This window comes from Nycticebus coucang, chromosome 15, assembly GCF_027406575.1.
Source record: "Nycticebus coucang isolate mNycCou1 chromosome 15, mNycCou1.pri, whole genome shotgun sequence".
Lineage (NCBI taxonomy): Eukaryota > Metazoa > Chordata > Mammalia > Primates > Lorisidae > Nycticebus > Nycticebus coucang.
Window position 1 is genome coordinate 8,160,024 of NC_069794.1, and position 23,013 is coordinate 8,183,036.

A 23,013-nucleotide genomic window follows, 5' to 3' on the forward strand; every position below is an offset into this window, starting at 1 on the left:
CCCGAGGTGTTTAAGAGAAAGAAAAAACAAAACTATAGAAGTCATTGAGACTTAGGCTGCATCTTGGAGAATTAATAAAAATGCTGACGGAGTTTTTGGATCAATGAAAAGAAAAGTATAATCTAACCAGATGGAATAAATTGATCCTAATGCTTTCTTGATGTAATGTTATTGGTAAAATGTACTGCGTATTTTTAGCAGTTTTAATTCATTACATATTTTTATAATTATAATTTTACACACACAAAGGTTATTATCAGATACCCATATAGTATGTGATCATGTCTTGCTTATATATAAAATATATAATGAAATTTAAATAAAAGCACTACTCATTCAAGCTCTTGCGAATTCGCTTTTCCTAATGATCTCAGGATAGGGTCAGTATAATATCTGAGTGAAGTTATATTTTTTATTTTTTATTATATCGTATTTACATATAATTCTCATTATATGAGAAAAGAGTTGGTTTAGACTCAGATCCCTAAGTTGAGTTCAACACTGCTTCTCACTAGGGAAGTATACACATGCAAGTGACAATCTCTCTGACCCTTTACCTACTCATTAAAATAGAGATAATAATTAAAACCCCCTTGTAGGAAGTTCTCTGCACACTTCTTGGCCCACATCCCACGTTAAGTCATCCATGACTGTTATTAGCTTTGGAATCCTTGTCATTACCTTCTGCTTCATTATCCCCGCCATCATCACGACCATCACTGGTTTTGTGATGATTCATTCAGCGAGAAATTGTTGTATTAGTATTAAGGAATTGAAAGGGAAAGATAGTGTGAATAATAGTAAAGTGAACTTTATCTTTTAAATCAGACATGAAAAAGTGAAAACGGAATTGATTGTTTTGTGTCTGTTCAAATACAATTTCATTTTCATATGAAAATTCCATACTTCCTGTCTCTTTGTCCTTTCTTTACATTAAAATGCCAATATCGTTCACTTTGTAAGTAAAGAGCTCATTTTTGGAGATTGCTACATTTTTGTTTCTTTCCTTTGCATGATGATTGGAATAAAGTCCATCAGCGTTTTCTGTGACAATGGTTGAGGCCACATTAGTTCTAGGATTTAAAATCGGGGAAGAAAAGGGAATAACATAACATTTTTGTTTTGTAATGACTGCTATCCCTTCTTTTCAACAGCACTGGAACTGAATATTAAATCCAAGCACACAGGATAATATCTTTCCTAGAGGATTTTGGAGGTACATTTGTTCTTAGAGAAAGAATATTGAACTTAGTGCCAGAAGATATATCTTAAATCCCCAAATCTTTCTCTGACTAACTGGAGGATCTCAAATTAATCACTGAATTTCTTTGAAGCTTTTTTTTTCTTCCTTGATTGAAATTGAAATGATAACACCAACCATTTGTTTTTATTGCAGGAATGAATTGAGATAAAATATTTTGCTGACTGCTCCATCATCTACAATCCCACGATATTACTAATTAAAATAGATGCTGTTATTATTTAAACTGATGGAAAAATACCTCCTGTTTAATGGAAGTATGTTTCCTAGCAAACGGAAACTTTCATCTCCCCAGTTTCAGAAACATAACTAATTCAGAATGATTATGTGAAGTGTCTATGTCAAAAGCTTCTGCTTCTAAAAGCTAAACTTGTGTGTGTGTGTGTGTGTACGTGCTCTAAGGGTTTTCATCATGTGACTATTATCTGTGTTTGCTATTAATTATTTTTAAAAGTCAAATACTACAGCTCTTTTTTTCTTAATGCTTTCTTGTGCTTGAAGACTGCCATGCAGTTAGGACTCAGAGTTGGCGGCGCTCAGAATGCACCGGGGGGAGAGCCTCTTTCATCTCCCCTCTCATCTGCAGCGTCTCACCTTCCACCTTCCCAGGCACTGTGTAATTATCATGTCCGCAGAACACTTTTCTTTTCTCCATCAGCTTTGACAAGAAGATGGATCCTCCAGCTACAGAGTGCACGTCATTGTTCATGAAGCGCTTGCCCAACAGGAACTTAAATATTAATTGTGAAAAAACAGCATGGGGTAAGGATCTTTGATGAACTAAAATTGCTGTTGTGCCATGATGTGAAGGGCCTTTAATTTTGCCATCTGGGTCTAATTGACAGAGAATGACTTAGAATTGTAGCTTGGAGAATTGGTGAACTTTGCATATGGACAATTAACTAGAAAAAGAATGAGCCAGTTTGGAAAATAGGAGACATCTCTGAATAAGAAGTGCCTGCCCACCTTTGGATAATGCTGCCATTTTTCCATCTCACAGTGGACAGTAGAGTTTAGACTGTATGTAAGATTAGTGTGGGGCAGTTAGACCATAATATAGCTAACAGCATCCTCCAGAAACAAAAGCTCTCATCACAGGATCACCGGTGTTTCCCAGCTCCATTCCCCCTACACCTCCAGTGACAAAATGACAAAGATGTCATTTTCTAAGATCCACGACAGAGAATGTAAATATCTCATTCACATCACTTAATAGCTATTTCGTCTCTGATAGAAAGTAAACCATAAGTAATTTTGGTTTCATTAAGTTAATTTTTATTTATTTATTTATTTTTGCAGTTTTTGGCCAGGGCTGAGTTTGAACCTGACACCTCCAGAATATGGGGCTGGCGCCCTACTCCTTTGAGCTACAGGTGCCACCCTTAAGTTAATTTTTTTTTCCTGTGTGAGCAGCTTTAGTCTCAGGGGTGGCACCCCATTTCTGGCTGTAACAACAACAGGGAGGCACAGGGGCCTCTGGAATGCAGGAAAGTAGAAAAAAAATCAGTCCAGGGAGCATGAGGATGAATCATTGCTCTTCACGTTCCTCAGCCATGTCAGGGCCTGTGTACCTGGGACCCGGGCTGGCATCACCCACTGGGTAGGGAATAGCCCATCATGGCTGCCATCCTGCCAGCCAGAGAGGACCTGGTGTGCCACGAGTGTGGCTCCTCCTAGTCTCTGGGCCTGCTGGTGTCTGGCATGGGGGTGGCACCTCAGCTCCATCCCAGGGGAAGTAGAGGCTGAGGATGTGGGTGCAGTAGGCACAGAGGTTGTGCAGCCCCCTTCTCTGCAGCTTCCTGCTGGGAAGTTGGGCCTACAGCAGCAGGGCCAAGTAGCTAGAGATAAAGGCATCCAGGAAGGCAGGGCCATCTCGCAAGAAGAACTTCTGAGAGGCCAGGGGCCGAGAGAGAAAGGTCAGGCACTCCCAAGCTTGCTGGTACGGCTCCTTCTCCAGCTCATCCTCATCCTTGGGCCTATGTTCCCCACACAGCAGCTGTAGCCCCTCACTGTACTGGCGCTGCATGTGGCCGGGCGGGAAGAAGACGTTGAGAAGAACATCTTTTCAAACGTTTGTCAGCCATTCGTCTGTCTTCATCACAGAAGGTTCTGTTCATGTCTTTTGCCCAGATGAAAATTGTTTACTCTTTTTCTGTTGATTAATTTGAGTTCTCTGTAGATTCTAGTTATCAACCCTGGTCAGATTGGTACCCTGTGGGTTTCTTTTCCCATTCTGAAGGTTGTCTTTCAGCTTGACTTGGGTCCTTAGCTGTGCAGAAGCTGTTCAGATTAATTAAGTCCCATTTGTTAATTTTTGGTGTTGTTGCGATGGCAGCTGAAGTCTTGGTCATAAAATCTTTGCTTAGTCCAAAATCATCAGGAGTTTTACCCACACATTCTTCTCAGATTTTTATCATTTCATGTCTTAGACTTATTCCTCTCAGTAAAGCATAACAAGAATGGAGAAGCAAGAATCCAATGTACTCAATTCTAATATGAAGGTGGTAGATGAGCTAATGGGGGGAGGAATGAGGGATTGAGGAGAGGAGAGGAGGGTGTGGGGTAAGGGTTACAGTGTATGGCACAGATCTTGGGGGCGGGACACAATCACAAGAAGTACTTTACCTGACAATCGCAGTCAGTGTAACCTAATACTTTACCATACCGTCAATGAATCCCAAACAATAAAAAGAAAAATAATGAACAACTTAAATCTCTGGCAACTGACATTATGTTTCATTGTTATCAGAAAAAATATTTGAATGTAGAGTTGTTTTCTTAAAAAGCCTATGAACATATCTGTTTTCCTCACAAACATTAGCTATATGAAAGTGAACTTTTTTTTTTTTAATCAACTATTGGGGTGGGGGTTGACCATTAAGGTTAGAAAAGAGTATTTGAAGATTATATTTTTTCTTCCTTCAAGATCCTTTTTCTTTTCTTTCTTTTTTTTTTTTTGTGTGTGTGTGTGGTTTGGTATTCAGGACTTTAAATATGAAAGATATGTGTGGGATAATTTTATAGATTTTGTTTTATATTGAATTTACATTGAAATTATAAGCACTGGCTTTTCTAATATTAGTATCATTAGTACCTTAGAAATCACCTAGTTTAATCCTTTATTTGTTAAGATAAGGCAGCTGTGACCCAGAGGGTTCTGCGACTTCCCTAGGCAGTGACATTGCTGCCTCTGACTTCAGTCTAGCACTCAGCCTATTACAACAATTCAGGAGGAATTACAAGTTCAATCCCAACACATTATTTAAAGCTCCAAGATCAAGAGCAAGGGTAATTTATGGACAAAATAATTACAGGAGGATTATAGAAAAAGCTCAATTCAGAACCTCCATATAAGTTAATACTAAAGGATAATACTAAAAGAATCTTGAATCGGATCTTGAATATTGCAAATTGCTAGGACGTTGGAAAAAAAGGAAGCAATTTTCCAGAAGAAAAGATATCTATGTTTCTTATTTAAAATATATCTGGATAGGAGGAAAATGACAGTGAAGCCAATCACTTTCATTAATTATTTAGGGTTTCCACATAATATGATTGAGCAAATTTGGGTTTTGTGAGCCTTTCTATAGCTGAAGAACGATTTTAGTCTTCATCCACTTCCCTTGGCGTCCTGTGGTCACTGTTGTCATATGTTAGCAAAATATATGTTTCTGTTATCTATTTTATAATCTCTGCATTTCCACTCAACACTTGAGGTGTTGGCATTGATCTTTAGAAACAAAATAAGCTTTTAAGAAAATCATAATTATGATGTCTCCCTTGTTTCTAGCTGTAATCATGGCTTACATGTGTTGAAAATTGTCATTTCAAAATTAATTAATGGTCTTTTTTAATATTTTCAGGTGAAAAAATATTTACAGGTTGCCTAAATATTATGCCAAAACTCATTTCCTTTTTATCACGTCCAGATAAGCAAATCAGACACTTTCAGAACATCACCCTACTTCAGAGTGCTAAAATACCTGAGGTTGCTGAACTTTCCTTTGCTGATGAACCAGTCGGTATGATCAAAATGAGCATGTCAAAATCCCTTTGTCTTAATCACAAGTATTTAATTAGGATGATGTATGTCTTGGAAAAAGAGCATTCTGTGCTTTCCATAAACTATGCTTCCAGCCCCTTGAAAAGCCGTCAGAGTTAATACAATCCGTGGAGCACTTACACTAATAATTGCTTTTCCAATCTTATTTTTGCTGTGTTTAAAAAAATAAGAATATTTCTTGTGAGTCAAATGCTGCTCCCCATGTGTCTTCTGTACACTGCTATTAAGCAGTAATGAGATATTCCATACACTGATATCAGCCTTATATTTCTCCTCCTGCCTGCCAAAACACTCCTACTTAATAACACCCTAAAACAAATCTTTCTGTCCTTTCCCATCTATAAATGTAGTCTTGTTCCTGTGTTTTATTAACATCACCAGTGCTGTCTCCTAGGTAAAAGATTAATTACTTGGCTGTGTACTCCACAGAAGTAGGGTAGCAACTAAATTACTGAGAGAATATATCAGAAAATCAGTTATTGTCATGTCACAGGTAAGACTCTTTAAATGAGGAAATAAAGAAACAGCCATATTAATATGCCCATCTTTTAGGACAAAGTGCCTGTAATCTTTTTATAAGTGGACAGGTAAGAAAAATAACAGCAATATGCCAATAACAACGCCTACTTACCGCTGATAAATGGGTTCTGACTTGATCATCCTGCCGCCCCCCCTTAGTCAATGTCTCTTTGTTGCTCATTAATTAAATTTGGGTGAGCTGTATTTCTGCGAACCCTCAATAACTGGGTGAGTGCTAGGGGAGAATCAAAACCTCACTTCTAATGAAAGTCATAATTGTGATTTGTAGTCTTTGAAGGTATTTTTTTTTTCCCAAAATGCTGTTCTTGAGATGATGTTTTATTTCCTAACTTCTTTTAAGCAATTGAACTCTCAAATCCATTATGCAGCGAAGACATATCAAAAAATTAAAGAGAAACACAGCCTTGTATAAAACAAAATCCTATGTCATTATATTGACTTCTAATACCAGAGAATTATTTGGAATTCACTGACTAATTCTTACCAATGTATAAGAATATATTTGAAAGTGAATGTAGTAGGGAGAGCCATTTCGGTCCTCATATCTGGGAAGTCACTGAAGAACGGTCAAACATGATCCATGGGCGGTGCCTGCGGCTCAAAGGAGTAGGGGACTGGCCCCATATACTGGAGGTGGCAGGTTCAAACCCAGCCCCGGAAGGAAAAAAAAAACTGTGAAAGTTTTGGGGTGCTGCCTGTGGCTCAAAGGAGTAGGGCGCTGGCCCCATATACCGAAGGTGGCCGGTTCAAACCTGGCCCCAGCCAAAAAAAAAAAAAAAAAAAAAAAAAAAAAAAAATATATATATATATATATATATATATATATATGATCCTGAGGAAGGCGTGGGAGTTCATCGTGGAAGTGTCTGGGAAAGAGTATGAGGTTGGAGAATATTAGGTAAAAAGCCGTCTCCTCTGACTTACCTTCATCCTTTACACTACTTTATTTTTCATAAATAACTACTACTAAATTCACACACACACACAAACACACACTAACCCACTGAAGTGGACAGGGAAATATTCCCTTTCACCCTCTGAACGTTCACTGAGGAATTAACTTACCACGGTATGAGGGCAGGAGAAACAACATTCAAATTTGTAAACATACATGAGGAAGAGTTGGGGTACAGACGGTCATAAGCCTTTCTTCTTAAGGAAAAGGGATGGCAAAGTGCCCAACTTTAGGGAAGTAGTAAATGATTCGGGGGACATTAAATGGACTTGGAAACGTGCAACAGCCTGGGCTGACGTCTGTTGGGCCCACAGAGCAGACCACGGTTTGTGACCAGCCTGTCCACGGGCATGACGGACTCCAGTCTTCCTCCCTGCAGTGTGAGTTGAGTTTTGAGAGCAAAGGAGAGGACCAGGGCCATTGTTTTCTTCTTTGGTGAGTCCAGACTTTAGGCAGATGAACAAACTTCAGAATGTAACTGCATCCTGTTCTGTGCGAGGGACAGAGAACTGAGGTGAGGGGGTGAGAGAGACCTGAGGCTTCTTCCTCAGGTCAGCACTGAGGTCTGACAACACACACAGCCACGTTCACACAGACACGTGCTGTCTCTCCCTCCCAGAAAGAAACTCCACAAAGAAGGGAACCTTGCTGGACCCACCTCTATTTCTCCAGTACTAAAATGGTGCTCAAGAAATACATACGTGGTATACTTTTGAGTGAGCGAAAGACCTGATAGTGGGAACTCATCATTTCTGAACATCACACAAAGAATAAACAAACCCCAAACTATGGTTTAATTTTTGCGACACTTGCCACTAAATGATTTGTTATATTACATTATCTATAGTGGGTGACTACACTTATTTTAAATGGTTTGAGAAATGGAAAAGGTGGATGGAGAAATTCTAAACATGGAGGTCAGGATCTATAACTAAAAATTAATGAAAGCAATACAATTTTTATAATTAGAAAGTTAATAAATATTTTACAATTTCTGAAAAATATCAAGGTACAAAGAACCCAATCTAGTGAATAACATTTTTGTTCTTATTACCCAGGGATATGGTGATAATTTTCTCATGTTAAATTTTAGGTTCAATATTTTATTAAGGTTCTCAAATATCCTGTGAGTTTATAAAAATGCATTAAACCTATGTTTAAGTTCTGTATTTAATTTAATTCGTGTTTAAAAGTGAATTTGAATTTCTTGATAAAATATTTTTAAGTAATTTGTGGAAAGTTACATTATGCCTCTTATTTCTAGGCAAGTTCTCAAATAATTTAAATTAGAGCAGGTATTTAATTATTAAGTACATGCAAGTTGCATCCTCTTGGCCAAAATCATAAATGAATACAAACAAAATGGCTCATTAATCCTGGGTCAATATGAAGGTTAAACCTGGTAAATATGATTTTAAATACACAGACATAACTGTTTATAAGAGAACATTATTAACCACAAGTGAGAATAATAAAAAAAGTCTCAGAAACTCAAGTCTCTGTGGTAAATATAAAACTATACACTAAGCTATTGTGAGTTTATAATAATTTTATACTCGATAGAGTAGCAAAAATTGTGACAAAAATAATGTTGGCAAGGAAGTGGATCAACAGGCAGCACATTGTACCCCATAAATGCATTAATGTATACATGATCTATGCATTTATGGGTTTAATAAAAAAAATCAGTGGACAATGAATCCCCAACAATAAAAAAAAAAAAAAAAATCAGTGGAAAAAAAAAGAGTGAGAACTGACTTTTATATTATCATACATAGTTCTTTTCTATACCCATTTTATCCCACCATAACCCTAGAGTGTGCAGTCAAAAGATGACTTTGCACAGGTGATGAACAGAGACATGTCTAAGAATTTTCACTGCACCTCTACCCTGTTTCCCCAAAAATATGACAAGGTGTGCTCCCAAACATGCGCTAGGTCTTATTTTCAGGGGACGTCCTATCTTTCCTGTGAGTAGGTCTTATTTTCGGAGGATGTCTTATTTTCGGGAAAATGGGGTAATAGCAAAAACTGAGAAGCATGTGCTCTCTGATGAAAGAATGGACACTAGAAGGCAGCTTACTCACTGGGGGTATGGAGCATTATTTGAGGCAAATGAATGAGTTGCAAGTACAAGCAGTAATAGGAGGAAAATGTCTTTTTGTCCAGTGGAAAAACCCAAGAATAGAAGTCTTCACCCAGTAAGATATGTTTGAAAAAAAATAAAACTCAAAAGCAAGTGTCACTAACCATATATATTTTACTCACAACTCTATATGCTGTGACACTGTAAACATGAAAATCCAGATGTGTGCATATTTCAAGGCAGCATTTTCCTCTGTATAAGGCAGAGATGCCAGATCCTGGCTGAGCACTCGAGTAGTCATCAGTTACGAGTGATGGTTTTAGCTCCTGAGTTGTGAGGCATGTCCAGGAGGCCTTGTATTTGTAATTACATTAGAGGACCAGGATGGGCCATCAATAATGATTTTGAATTGAGGATTATGATTAATCCAAATGGTTGTGCATCAGAGTCACAGTACAACTTCATCACCATGAAGATAAAACAGGAGACTGTTCCCGTAAACAGGGATCACCTCTCTGTGACTTTTTCAGGATAAACATTTTCCCCCTCTCAGCTCTGTCTCTCTCCCCCTTTTGCTATTTCTCCCTTGACTCAACCCCTCTTCCTACGTTTGGTCCTGTCCACTATTTGGTTATGGCCCCCATGAAACTTGCTGTGAGCTTTTCTGCAGCTCACAGCAAGTTTCATTCTATAAATATTGTATTAGTGTCTTCTAATTTTGTTCAGTTGAACTTCATCAGATGTGGGGATAGCCAGAAATGCCAATCATAAAAGCACAAGGGTGTGGCATTCAAAGAATTACGGGTTTGAATTTGAGAGGAATTTATATGTCTACTCATTGTTTTTCAAGGTAAGGATCTATTGCCCTCAAAATACGTCAAGCAATCAGTCAGTCAGAAAGTTATCTCTTCCAATAATATATTTAATCGCATTTTTAAAAGATAGAGATAATTCATTGTGATATAAGAAAACCTAGCATCATCCTAAAATTTCTAAGATTCATTGTTGAATACACCAGGACATTATATTAATAATCTCCAGTAAGCCAGGACAGGCACTGATGCTATCCTCATTAGTAACAATTTAGTGTTACAGGAGACCTGGGGAGCTCATCCTTATGCATTTTTTCATGAAAAACTTATGCTGAAGCTTTCAATTTTATTCCTTTTATTAAAGAGTTTTGGGTTTTAAAAATAATCATCAGAAGATTATTCACCATTATGGTGAATTTAGTTTTAATTCTAAGAGAAGTAGAAATGTTCTATATTGTTCATATTTAAAGGATATACCATAATTTAAAACAAAGAAAATAACCAATACAACTGCTAAACATGGCAGAATATTTATTGCTATGGTTTGAACGCGTCCCTTTTGAAGTTTGGGTGTTGTGAATATGACAGCGTTAGAGGTAGGGCAGGTAACAGGTGATTAGATCACAAGGCTCTTTCCCCAGGCCTGGGGCCAGTGGCTCTCACAGAAGAGGCTTCCTGCAGCGTCCAGCTTGCTTGCCTTTTACCTCCTGCTGGGTAGGACCTAGTGGTGCTCCCCTGGACGCTGCAGAAACAGGTGCACCTCCAGAGCAGAGAGCAGCCAGTACCAGGAAACCAGTTCCGTTAGTTCCTCAACCTTGGAATTCTCATCAGCCAGAACTGGGAGAGTATCTATTTCTGTTCTTCATAAATTATCCAGTCTCGGGTATCTTATTATGGCAGCATGAAAAGACTCAGACAAAAATTGGCAACAGAGGAAGGAATGTTGCTTTAACAAATACCTAAAAATGTGGCAGTGGCTTTGGAGCTGGATAAGGGGTAGAAGTTGGATTCGTTTTGAAGGAAAAACAGGAAAAAACACAGATTGCCTTGACCAGACGGGTAAAGGCAATTCTGGTGAGGGATCAGAAGAGGAGGAGGACTGTAGGAAAAGTCTGTCTCCCTAGTGATCACCTAAGCGGTCGTGACCAGAATTCTGGTGGAAATATGGACAGTAAGGGTAATTCTATAGTCTTAGGTGGAATCATGATGGCCCTATTGGAAACTGAATGAATAGCCGTCTTTATTACAAGGTGGCAAATAACTTGGCTTAGTTGTATCTGTGACCCAGGATTTTATGGACAGCAGAACTTAAAAGCAAAAATCTGGGAAAAGGAACCAACAAAGGGTTCAGCACACTGCACAGCTTCTCCTCGCTGCTTATAGTAAAATGGGAAAAGAGAAAAACGGTGTGAAGATGGAAGTTATAATGAAAGTGGAGCTGGATGCCAAGATTTACAAAATTCATAGTCTACCTGTGTTAAGAATAAAAACCCTTGATTAGGAGAAGATGTGCCCGAAGGACCATTTGATAAGGAGAAAAGTGCAAGAAGGAAGCCAGGTGCTGCCCATGGAGACAGTGGGAGATGGACACATTTTAGAGATCTTTAAGTGGGATTAGTTTTGAAGAAAAAATAGGGAAAAATCTAGATTGCCAAGCCTAACACAGCCCCTGTGCCAGGGCCTTGTGAAGGGCCCGCAGGAGGGCAATACCGAGTGGGGACATGGGCGGGGGCAATTTAATTGATTTTTTTCCTTTATCTTTTAACATATCTACACAGATAAATTTTCCTCATCGACTACCCAATGATTCTGTTGTACATATAGCTCACTAAAAAGATTGCATAAATGCATAAGTATTTCCCTAAAAAGACTGAATCAATGTTTTAAGTATTTCAGTAGAAATACTGAATAAATATTTAAGTATTTTCCTTTATTTCCAGGTTTTAGAGTTAGTTTATAACCTAGGGTTTTAGGACAGGTATGTCTCCAGCCGTCAGCCAAAATTCTCAAACTTGCATTTGAACACTTATAGTAAGCATTGTTGTTTGAAATTCTGTGTCTGATGACGTCACATATACAAGCTCGTGTTTCTACTTCCATTTGCATACGTGTACGTACATATCCCGTGTGTATATATGTGCATATACATGTAAATGTATACACTTCTATAGTATCTATACACAGGGTACCAAAAGTGTATACACATTTTAAACAAGGAAGAAAACCGTATTAAAATTGTAGTACAAGTCACATTTTACTTCTGTAATTACAAGAGGTGCTCTACTTGCTATCTTTTGTCATCAGTGCATATATATTTTTTAACCTTTCTTACAAAGGGTATTCTCTTCTTGACATGCTCCGTACATAAAATTGATTAAACTGCTGGGCACTGCATAATGAAAAATTTCCAAAATAATTTAATGTTTGGCTGTTTATATTATCTTTCTCCATAAATGATTTCCAATGATTCCGACATATGTCTGCACTGTGGGACCAGAATCCCCAACTACCCTCAACTGATCAGGAATGACTATGTGTATAGTTTCACTTCAGTTTCATATTAACTTTGGCCCTTCCAGTTCACTATTCTTCCAAAACTATAGGTAAATTATAAGCAAACATTTACCAAAAATCTGTACCTGATTGGTCCTGAGTTCTGCGTTCAGAGCTCCACTGTCTTGGGGTTCCCTGTTTGACATGTCAGCTGTGCATTTCCTCATTATGTGTGGTCTCGCCTTCACTGCTACAATCGTGTCCTAATCTGCCTAGGCTGACAGCATGGCTGGCTTAACCAGCACAAATTTATTTTCATATGCGGGAAGGCGTAGGAGGCGAGAAGTCCAAGATCAAGGTGTTAGCAGGACTGTCTGGGTGGGCCTCTCTCTTTGGCTTGTGGACACCTGGCTTCTCACTGTATCCTCTGCCCTGTGCACACACATTCCTGGGGCCTCCTCTTCAAATAACAACACAAGCCTTACTGGATTAGGCTGCCCTCATGTCCTCATCAATCCTAATCCTCCCCCCAAAAAACCCCTCTTCTTCAAATACAGTCCCATTGTGGGTTTGGACAACAATACTGTATATAGATTTAGGGGGACACAACTGAGTTTATAACAAACAGGGAAAACTCTGGAGACATATCTGGGTTCAGGAAGAATGACCTCCCTGGTGCAGGAGAATTGACTGTGTACATTTTATGCACGGCAGAGCCTCTGTAAATTGACCACCCAAGGAATTATAACAAACTCGCCAACACACAGAGATGGCCGACATAAGGAATGAGGCCTATTGTACTGACACAGACGTGGTGCATGAACAGTCTATGAAATTAGGTCAAGTTAAAGAAGTGGTAAGTGTAGGGAAGTGGTCCACTATGGAAGTTCTACTGTATTTCCTTATATGTTCTATTTATTCTTTACAGCAATTGCTTCTTCATGGAAGGACTTAAAGGTTCTTTTTCTTTGCAACAAAGTTATTGGTAAATATTCTTAGTCAATAGGATCTTCTGTAATGAAATTTTTCCATCATTGACAAGGTTCAGGGTATGTCAGTATACGCAAACAAATAATGTCTCTGTTACTATTGCTCAGTATCTGATAGGCTATACAGAGAAGTGAGATCTTAGGAAAAAACTGAATTTGAGTTTTAAAAACATTACCACCTTAGAGGTCAAGCTAGCAATTTTAAACTTTCAAAATTGGAAGTTTAATAAGATATCATACCAATGTGTTATACTAAGTTCATGTTATCAAGTTGACATAAACTGATTACTCTATTTAAAAATGACCAATAGAAATGAATTATTGTCAGGGTGACCATCTGTATAGTAACTCACCCCAACCTACCTCTTCATGTGGCAACTTTAAATTTTGCCAGAGTCTTGAAAGTCTGGAGACGTATTACCCTTAAGAGTTATATGTTTCAAAGAATTTATGTATTTCAAACAAATAGAAACAAAAATGAATGACTTGCCATTGGCATCAACATTTACTTCTAAGATGGTACATTCCCTGAATTCCCCAGATGTGGTTATTGAGTCATACTCGGTGTTCCCTGCAGCTCGTAACTACATAATGCTCACATAAAATATTGCATAAAATATTGCATAAGCAGAACACTCAACATGTAGGCTATAAATAATTATAAAGCTGCTAATTTAATACAATTCAAAGTTATTATTTATTTGTATTTGTGTGTGTGGTCTGAACTACTGACTCTACTAGGATAAATGCTATGTTTTCCAAATTGTATTGAAAAGATGACATAAAAATCAGGAAAAATGAAGCTTTAGAAATATACAATAAAAATGACAGAAAGTTTCTGGAGCAGGTGTCATAAAATGACTCTGAGAAGTTAAATCTGGCCGGCCACCTGTGTTTTATACGACTTACTGGAGCACAGCGATGCCCTTTCCCCAGGTTTATTCCACTTGTTGCTACTTTCATGTTATAATAACAGGGTTGAGCATTTGTGGATCTTCCCAACCCCCAAACAGAAAGTATTCATCTGGATCTTTATGGAAATAGTCTCTGACCCCTGCAGAGTGTGACTTGTCGATATCCGGAAAATGGCAGAGAGCGTATGCCAATATAATGTGTTTCTAAATTGGTGTGGTTCATAGATCTACTGATTCTTTTAAATTCCTGTAACAGATTTGAATTTCACAGGCATTTGTAGGATATATATTCTTTTCACATATTTTATACATAAAATTCCTATTTTTTTCACAACATGGTGACATAACAATCTGTGCAGATCCTTTTTTTCCTGCATTTTGAAACTTTAGAAAAGTGCCTTTTAGTGTCTCTCTCTTAGCTCTTTTGAATAATTAGCTCAAATTAAGACTGCGGTTTTAGGGACAACTAGTTAACACCAATCCCCTTTCTTTGTGCCAAGATTAATCAATCTGTGTGTTTTCATTTTTATTTTGTCTATTTATATTGAACTAGTTCTCCAGAACCCTCAAATTCTTTTACACTTCAATTCCCTTTATTTTTTCTTCCCCTTTTGTTTTCCTCTAACAGCACATATTTTACGAGCATATATTAAACTTGATGTTAACGGCCAAAAAATTGAGTAGAATTTCATTTGACAACAAAGTGTCAAATAAAATTAATTAAGGAGGAAAATGTGTTTATTTGAGTATGTGGAAAGCTCAATACCTATCAGGACAGGGAAGAACACTGTGGCCATTGCCAGGCAACTTTTCAGGGTTGTGATCTGGACCTTTGGAAATAAATTTTATGTAACAAAGAGCCCAAGTCAAAGAGAAATGACAGGAAGGAAGAAATGAATGCACTTGGCAATAAAACATATAACATAGTCCTAGTGAGAGGGTGAAGCCACAACATAGAAAGAAAAGCGAGGTTCTAACATTGCTCTTACATCTGCTGAGGCTACTGCTGCCTGGGAGTCTGTGCAGAAATGTCAGCGGCCCCATTCTTCAGTCACCGTGTCCTCAGTCTTTATAAATGTCACTCCAGCTCTCATCTGTGACACAGATTGATTTTAACTAATTCTTCCATTACTACATAAATATTTATTTATAAAAATAAATGTTTAATCAAAGCTTGGTTACTCTGGACATTTCTATGACTTCCTAAATGAAGAGCAGAGAGAGGGAAGGAGGGAGGGGGTGGGGCCTTGATGTGTCCACACCTTTGGGGGGCAAGACACGATTGCAAGAGGGAATTTACCTAACAAATGCAATCAGTGTAACCTGGTTTCTTGTACCCTCAGTGAATCCCCAACAATTAAAAATAATAAGAAGAATAAATAAATAATAAAATTTAAAAATTTTCTATGACTTATTTTTTTTATTTCTCATTCCATTAAATGTTTACATTTTGCTTTTATGTAGTAAATGCTATTTTCCTACAGCTTTATTTATATATTTCTCCACATCACAGTTTTATAATTTTTGAATTAGAATGTAGTTGAATCTCTGTGGTCTGTTCTTTATCAATACATTGAGAAAGTCTTGCACCAAGATTCCCAGAATCGAATCTATGATTAATAGTGTCAGCACCAAATAAAACTGTTTAAAATAATGAAAGAATCTATATAATATATGCATATTTATAACTTTGTAAAACCACATGTATTATTATAGAATCAAGTACAAAAGCTTACACAAATGTGGGAAACAAATAGAAATGAGATTTTTTTTTCCCCCAACCATCTGGAGAACAACTCAATTAATGTATATAGGATCTTTTTTATACTGACAGCATTTATATATTTTATTACAAAAATAAATTGTTTTATTAATGACTTTTTCAAAATCAAAGAACTATACATTTATTTTCAATCTTTCTTACCTTATTTAAACCAAGATCAAAATTTAAGCCTTTGAGTTTCAAAAGACACCCTCAAGATAGTAAAAAAGCCCACAGAATGGGAGAAAATATTTAGAAATTGTATATCTGTTAAGGCCCTGTATCCAAAAATATAAAGAACTCTTAAAACTCAAAAATTAAAACACACAAGTCACCCCATTAAGAAACAGATAAAAGATTTGAAAAAAATGTTTTTCTAAAAAAGGGAGACAAATGGCCAATAAGCACACAGAAAAATGAATGATGTCATGAGTTACTAGGAAAATTCAAATCAATACCTCAGTAAGATATCAATCTATTCTCATCTGCACACCTATAATAAAAGCAACGAATGATTATGAATGTTAGTGAGGATATGAAGAATCATAATACGACTAGATTGATAGTGAATATGAAGAATGGTGTGAAAGTGGCTTTGGAAAACAGTTTAGCCTTTCCTCAAACATTCAAACACAGATTAACCATCAACACTATTCACGTGATGGGCACATTTATAGCCCTAACATAAGCAGTTCACAAAAACATTTGTACCCCCTTAATATTTTGAAATAAATGAAGAGAGACTTTGGGACTAGGCATGGTGGCTCATGCAAAAAAAAAAAAAATATATATATATATATAATATATATACACACACATATATATTTTTTACACACACATATATATGTAAAAATAATAAACATTGATAAGATTTCACCATTTCATTCTGAAGTATTTACCAAAGAAAATTAAAAATACATATCTACACAAAATCTTGCCCATGAATGTTTATTGCAGCATGTTTCACAATTGGCAAACATGAAAATAACCCCTGTGCTCACAGGGAGATGACTAGGTGAACAAATGCAGTATCTACATACAATGAAATATTATTTAGCCATAAATGGAATGGAATACTTCTACATGCAACAGTGGAGATAAATTCGCAAATTTTATGCTAAGTGAAAGAGGAGAGACATATAAAGCTGCCTGTTAGTGATCCCAGTCATATAAAATGCCCCAAATAGGCAACTCCACAGACAGAGAATGTAGACTGGTAACTCTCAGGCTGTGGCTGTGGAATGGTGAATGCCCGCTAACGGGATGGTCAGAGAGATTACGCCATCATCTAATTGTATTATTCTGTGAATATACTAAACGCCAATGAGTACTACACTTTAAAATAAAGGTTTTATTATATAAAATTTATATTTCAAAAATGCTGTTATTAAAAATACAATTATGAAAGTAGTTTGAAATTTATCTAAGTAAATCTGCATTAAGTAAAAAAAAAAATATTTTTTAAATCATTTTACACTTTATTACCATATTTTTCTTCGCATTTATTTTGTACCAGTTGTGCTATAAAACTCTAACTGGATTCTCTTTCTGCAGTTGAGCAAATTTTTCCAGCTGTCATTCCACTTTCCTGCGGAAGGATTTCTTTTCCAAATTTCAAGTTCAAATCTAGCCCAGGGTCTCTTTAACTTCTATTTATTGCCTTTCATTTTATATCTGTAATGATTTACCTACGTGCCATGTTGTGCTAGTTTTGTTTTCTAGGATGTTTTAATAGATGATAGGGCATGAAGTCCTTATCTTTTCAAATGTTTCTCGAATATTATCACAACCAATCTTAAAAAGCACTCAAAATGGAACAGCACCTACAAGGGACTGTGGATTTTGAAAGACGCAAGATCAGTAGAAATATAAGCAGATCGCTGGGGCCATTGCAGAGCAATGAAAGCTTCTGCTCACAGCCCACCCTTGCCCTGTTCTGAATTCCGGGTGACACAGAGCCTGCTGTCCTCTGCAGTCTCTTTGCACCCGGCCCTGCTGCCAGGAACATCTTCATCTTCATCTTCTCTTTCTCTTGTGTCTCCAACCAACCCCCCCAGTCCTAAAGTGAGGCATAACGCTGAACTGTCCTTACCACTGTCCCTTGTCTGGCTGCTGAAGCTGGTGACCCTTATACGCATGGTTGAATATCGAACGACAAACTTTCTTCAGAGCAAAGTTCATTTGTAATTGTTGATGTTACGACTAAGGAAAAGTTTATTATTTAAAATTTTCATTGAGGTATACTGTATGATGCCGCACCCTCGGCACCAAGCCGCAGCGAGGTGGCGCTGTCTGCGTTGTAAAACGACGGAAAGGAGGTCTGTGCTCCCCGGAGCGAAGCCCCCAGCACCCCCAGTGTGCGCAGTGACAGAGATGTTGCCCAGCATGCTGTTTTTTGTCGCATTAACCTAAGGGTATGGCTTTCTGTTACAGTGTACGTGTATGTTAAGCTGAATGTCTGTTTGTCCTGATAAGTAAGCAATAAGTCTTGTCAGAATGAACACAATGATAGTTGATCCAGAAACAGCACTAGAAGTATGACTGTGCCAGTACACCATCACCACCCACAGTAAAACTTTCCTTAAAAAACATCTTACTTCACTTACTTTTTAGTCAATCAACGCACAATGGAATAATTACATATGATTAATAATAAACACAAAATAAAAACATATATATAATCAACATGAAATTAACATTTATATACCATAGAAGAACTAGTTATACCTTTACTATTACTTAAGTTTAAATATAAGAAGTTGCAGTAAGTTAACATTCCTCAGATAAGAGGAAGCAAGCAGGTTTCACTGATAACTACTAACCTTTGTTCCCCTTAAGGACAGAACATTGAGAAGTAGTAATGGATAACTACCCACGTTTGCAAACTTAAAATATAACTTGTAAAGGTCAGCAAGTTGTAAAATTACTTTGTGTAACCTGTAATGCTTTGTGGAAACTGTATAAAAACCGTACTTAAAACTCAGTAAAACGCAGCAGCTGCATACTTCACCCGTAGTGTGCCAGACTGTCATTTTCCTGCGTCGACCTTTCAACCAACCTGACTCCGTTTCCCTGCTTTCCCTCGGACTGAAGCCCACCGACGGGGTGGTCCGCGGCAGTATGAATTTTTAAACTTTCTTATTTTTTAATTTAGAAACATAGAAAAACAACGTATTTCAGGAGAAAACTCCTGAGCCTTGCGGATCTGAAAAGCAAGAGTCTTCTCCACAGACGAGCAGATTACTCACCAAGAAAGGGACTAACATCGTACCTCGTCTTTTATTAGTGCATAATGAAAGGCAATTGAAGCTCTTTGCGGTGATTTGGAAGTTTAGAAATTTACTTACAACCACTTAAGAATATTTATATCTGGATTATACATCAGAAGAGTGCTTATTCAGAAGAGATTTGCATGTAAGCCATATAAAAATAAAGGTAATTAAAACCAAGCTGAATCATTTCATGTTTTCTCTTAATGATAATCTTTTGCTTCACTTGTTTTTTCCTTGCATACCCATTCCTTGATCCTTCGGATTTATTTCCTTGCACGGTATAAACCTGGCAAATGCTATGAATTTTAAAATGCCATATTTTATCAAATATGAGATGTATACATTTTCACATTTTAATCCGCCTGAACTCAGAATGTGTCTTAAAATTATCATCAACCAGGCCATAGGCAGGATATACTTTTTACTTCTTTCCACGGATAAACATAGGGTAGAGCTTGTTAGAATGTCTTCACTTTTAACTGAATTGTGTATTTTTGATTCTACATGAGGAGATTTAATTGCCAATGAAAATATATTCACAACGATTACACCATGAGTCAGCATTAAAACAAAAAGTTCTTGTTTCTACAGAAAAGCATGAAACTCTAGGAGCAGGGATTAAATGTGGTATCAGTGAAGGAAATGTTTGTCATTTGAGAAATGATTACAATGTCACATTTTCTAGCAAAGAAGCAAGGAAGTGTTTTATGAGACCAAAGGAAGTGAGATATCCAAAAGTTGGTAAAACTCTGCTGAGTTTTTCTCTAGTCAAGATCACATGCAGCCCAACAAACAGAGGAGTGATGTCAGGATAAACTGTCACATAGCTAGGAATAGTTGAAAAAATCCAAAGCAGTAAGAAGCTGGTGTAACAGACGTAGGGGTCAAAAAGGACTACTGTTAGCCCAGGCGTGGTGGCTCACGCCTTTAATCCTAGCACTCTGGGAGGCCGAGGCCGGTGGATTGTCCTGAGCTCACAGGTTCAAGACCAGCCTGAACAAGAGCAAGACGCTGTCTCTAAAAATAGCCAGGCCTGTGGCAGGTGCCTATAGTCCCAGCTACTTGAGAGGCTGAGGCAAGAGAATTGCTTGTGCCCAAGAGTCTGAGGTTGCTGTGAGCTGTAATAAAACACTATGATTCTAAGAAAGGTCTTCCATTAACGATCCAGTTTATAAACATTCTATGTGATGCAGAGATGCACACACAGAGAAGCTGTCCCTATGCGACTTATAAGGTCAAATAACTATAGTTGTGAGTGCCAACTATTTATAGAGCTTAGGACAGGTGAAGGCTGAATGGAGTTAAATAGATCCAAGGTACAAAAGCCTGCTGGGCACAGGGAACAGATTATAGAGTACCTCTGAGGAAGGTGCAAAGGGACGTGATGCGGAGGTGGAGGAAGAGAGTTTCATGAAATGATGGTGGAAGGCTTGTCAGAGACATGAGCAATTCTGGCCTTGAAAACTACATTAAGATTTTTACATTGCTGTTATTTAATGAGCTATGAACTCTTCTGTAAGCTCTGATATTTTATTAGGGCTGGGTTTTTAACAGATCACATTGTGAGGAGATAAAAGTTGGCAGGAAAGGATCCAGCAGAAACTCTTTGGAACCAAGTAGAGGTATTCTAGGTAATGGATATTAGAAGCTTAAATCAGGGGATTGGCCATGGATGTGGAAAGAAGAGGGTACATTGGAAAGACGTGAAGTGGAGCAGAAAAGAACATGACAACATAGGGAAGGAATTAGAGGAGGTGTCAGGAGTGACTCTGAGGTTACTGGCTTTGATCACCGAGACAGGAAAGCCGTGTGTGTGTGTGTGTGTGTGTGTGTGTATGTGTGTGTAGAAGGTTCAGATTTGAGAAAAAGGGAAGAGTGAATTGGGCCTTATCAGAGCTAAAGTGTTTCAGACTCTATAGTAGGGACTAATAAACACTTGGTTACATAAGACTGGAGCTCAAATTAGAGGTTTTGTACAGTGATAAAAATTGTGGAAAATAATCTAGATTGATTGTGTACTTTTGAAGCTGCCCGTACCCTCCAATGTAGTAATTCATTCATAGATATCTATATTAGAAAAGTCTGTGCAAAGATAGACTGGGATATTATACAGAAATATTTATAATGGCGTGGCTCATAATAGCCAAATATTGGAAGCTACATAAATGCTCTCCCCCAAAGCTGTGGTATATTCTACTGGGCTCTGTGTCCACAGACACTGTTTCCTCCTTGGGCATCAGTCATCCAGGTTTTCACTACTTAATCGTTCATTAAACTGTATGACTTTGTTTTATACAATTTCAGTGTATATGATACATTTTACATTAAATACATGAGTATATATTAATTATACATGAGTGATATTCACATAAATAAATGCATATAAATACAAATGCAAATGAATATGTATATTAATATAAAACAGCTAGGTAGTACAGTCTAAGAATTGCCTAAAGTAAATTTGTAATGCTTTTATTGGCACAAGACATAACTTAAACAAGAGAAATCATATAGTGAGATGTTGAATCAGAATATATTCAACATCATGAAATAATTACTTCCTTAGATAATTCATACGTTCAGCAATGTCTTGGTAAAAATATCAAACAAAGATTTTTTTTTTTAACCACACTACTTGTGTTTTCCTTGTGTGGAAGAAAATAAACAAATATGAACACCTAGAAAAACTCTGGGAAAAAGGAATAGTGAGTAGTTACTGCAACTAGCATATATGGAAACTTATTGTACAAACTAAAAACATGAGCTGTTTTAATTCTGGTATGGCAAAGTCATAGAATTCCGGAACCAAGGAAATTGCTGGTAGTTTTGAGATAGACCCCACTGGAAGCAGGGAGAATGGGACAATTCCACAAATGGTCACACATTGTTGTACAGGCTTCAGAGAAAAAATAAATGTGCATCCATGTTTCCTACTATGAATGAAGATAATTGTTAGTGGATTAAAAATGTAAATGTTAAAACATTATCAAAATACTAAGTAGGTAAATTATTGTAAGTATATAAAATAGAGAAGGCTATTTTCTTCTGTGAGTCAGCTGAAAAATCATGGAATGAAGATGAACGTTTACTTCTGTTGCTAACATCAAAAGAGTTGATGCAACTAAATATATATAGTTATTATTGATGCATAATAAAAGATCAACTACCCAATAGAATCAGTAGTAAGTTTTGTCAATTCACAAATAAACAAAAAGAATAAAAAGAAAAAATCCCCTTAGGAATTTGAAAAGCTGATAGGCATACTTAGAAATAAAATATAAGGCTCGGCTCCTGTAGCTCAGCAGCTACGGCGCCAGCCACATACACCAGAGCTGATGGGTTAGAATCCAGCCTGGGCTTGCCAAACAACAATGACAACTACAACCCAAAAAAAAAAGAAAAATGGCCAAGCATTGTGGCAGGTGCCTATAGTCCCAGCTACTTGAAAGGCTGAGGCAAGAGAATCACTTAAGCACAAGAATTTGAGATTGCTATGAGCTGAGACACCACAGCACTCTACCCAGGGTGAAAAAGTCAGACTCTGCCTCAAAAAAAAAAAAAGGAAAGAAAGAAAATACAAATAAAAACTACAAAGATAGACAATTTCTGTCATTACATTGGAAAAAATATAAAAATTTAATAATACAGTGTCTTCAAGCTAGAATTTGGCTAAATTATCCTCCACAGAAGCTGTTTAGTGACATGTATGAAAATTGTGATATGTGCGGGTAACTTCTATGAAGTAATTAGAATTATGGACATTTAACAGTTATGTGAAAATATGTGCAAGTTTATTCATTTCAACATTATTTTTACTATATTGCAAAAAGTAGAAATGAAACAGTTTTAACAAAGTATGTTAAAAA

The 23,013-nt window shown here is 37.1% G+C and overlaps 1 pseudogene; it reads right to left on the reverse strand.

Moving 5' to 3' along the window:
• Window positions 1-2,789: 2,789 nt before the first annotated feature.
• On the reverse strand, window positions 2,790-18,013 carry LOC128566408 (metaxin-1-like; annotated as a pseudogene).
• Window positions 18,014-23,013: the final 5,000 nt, after the last annotated feature.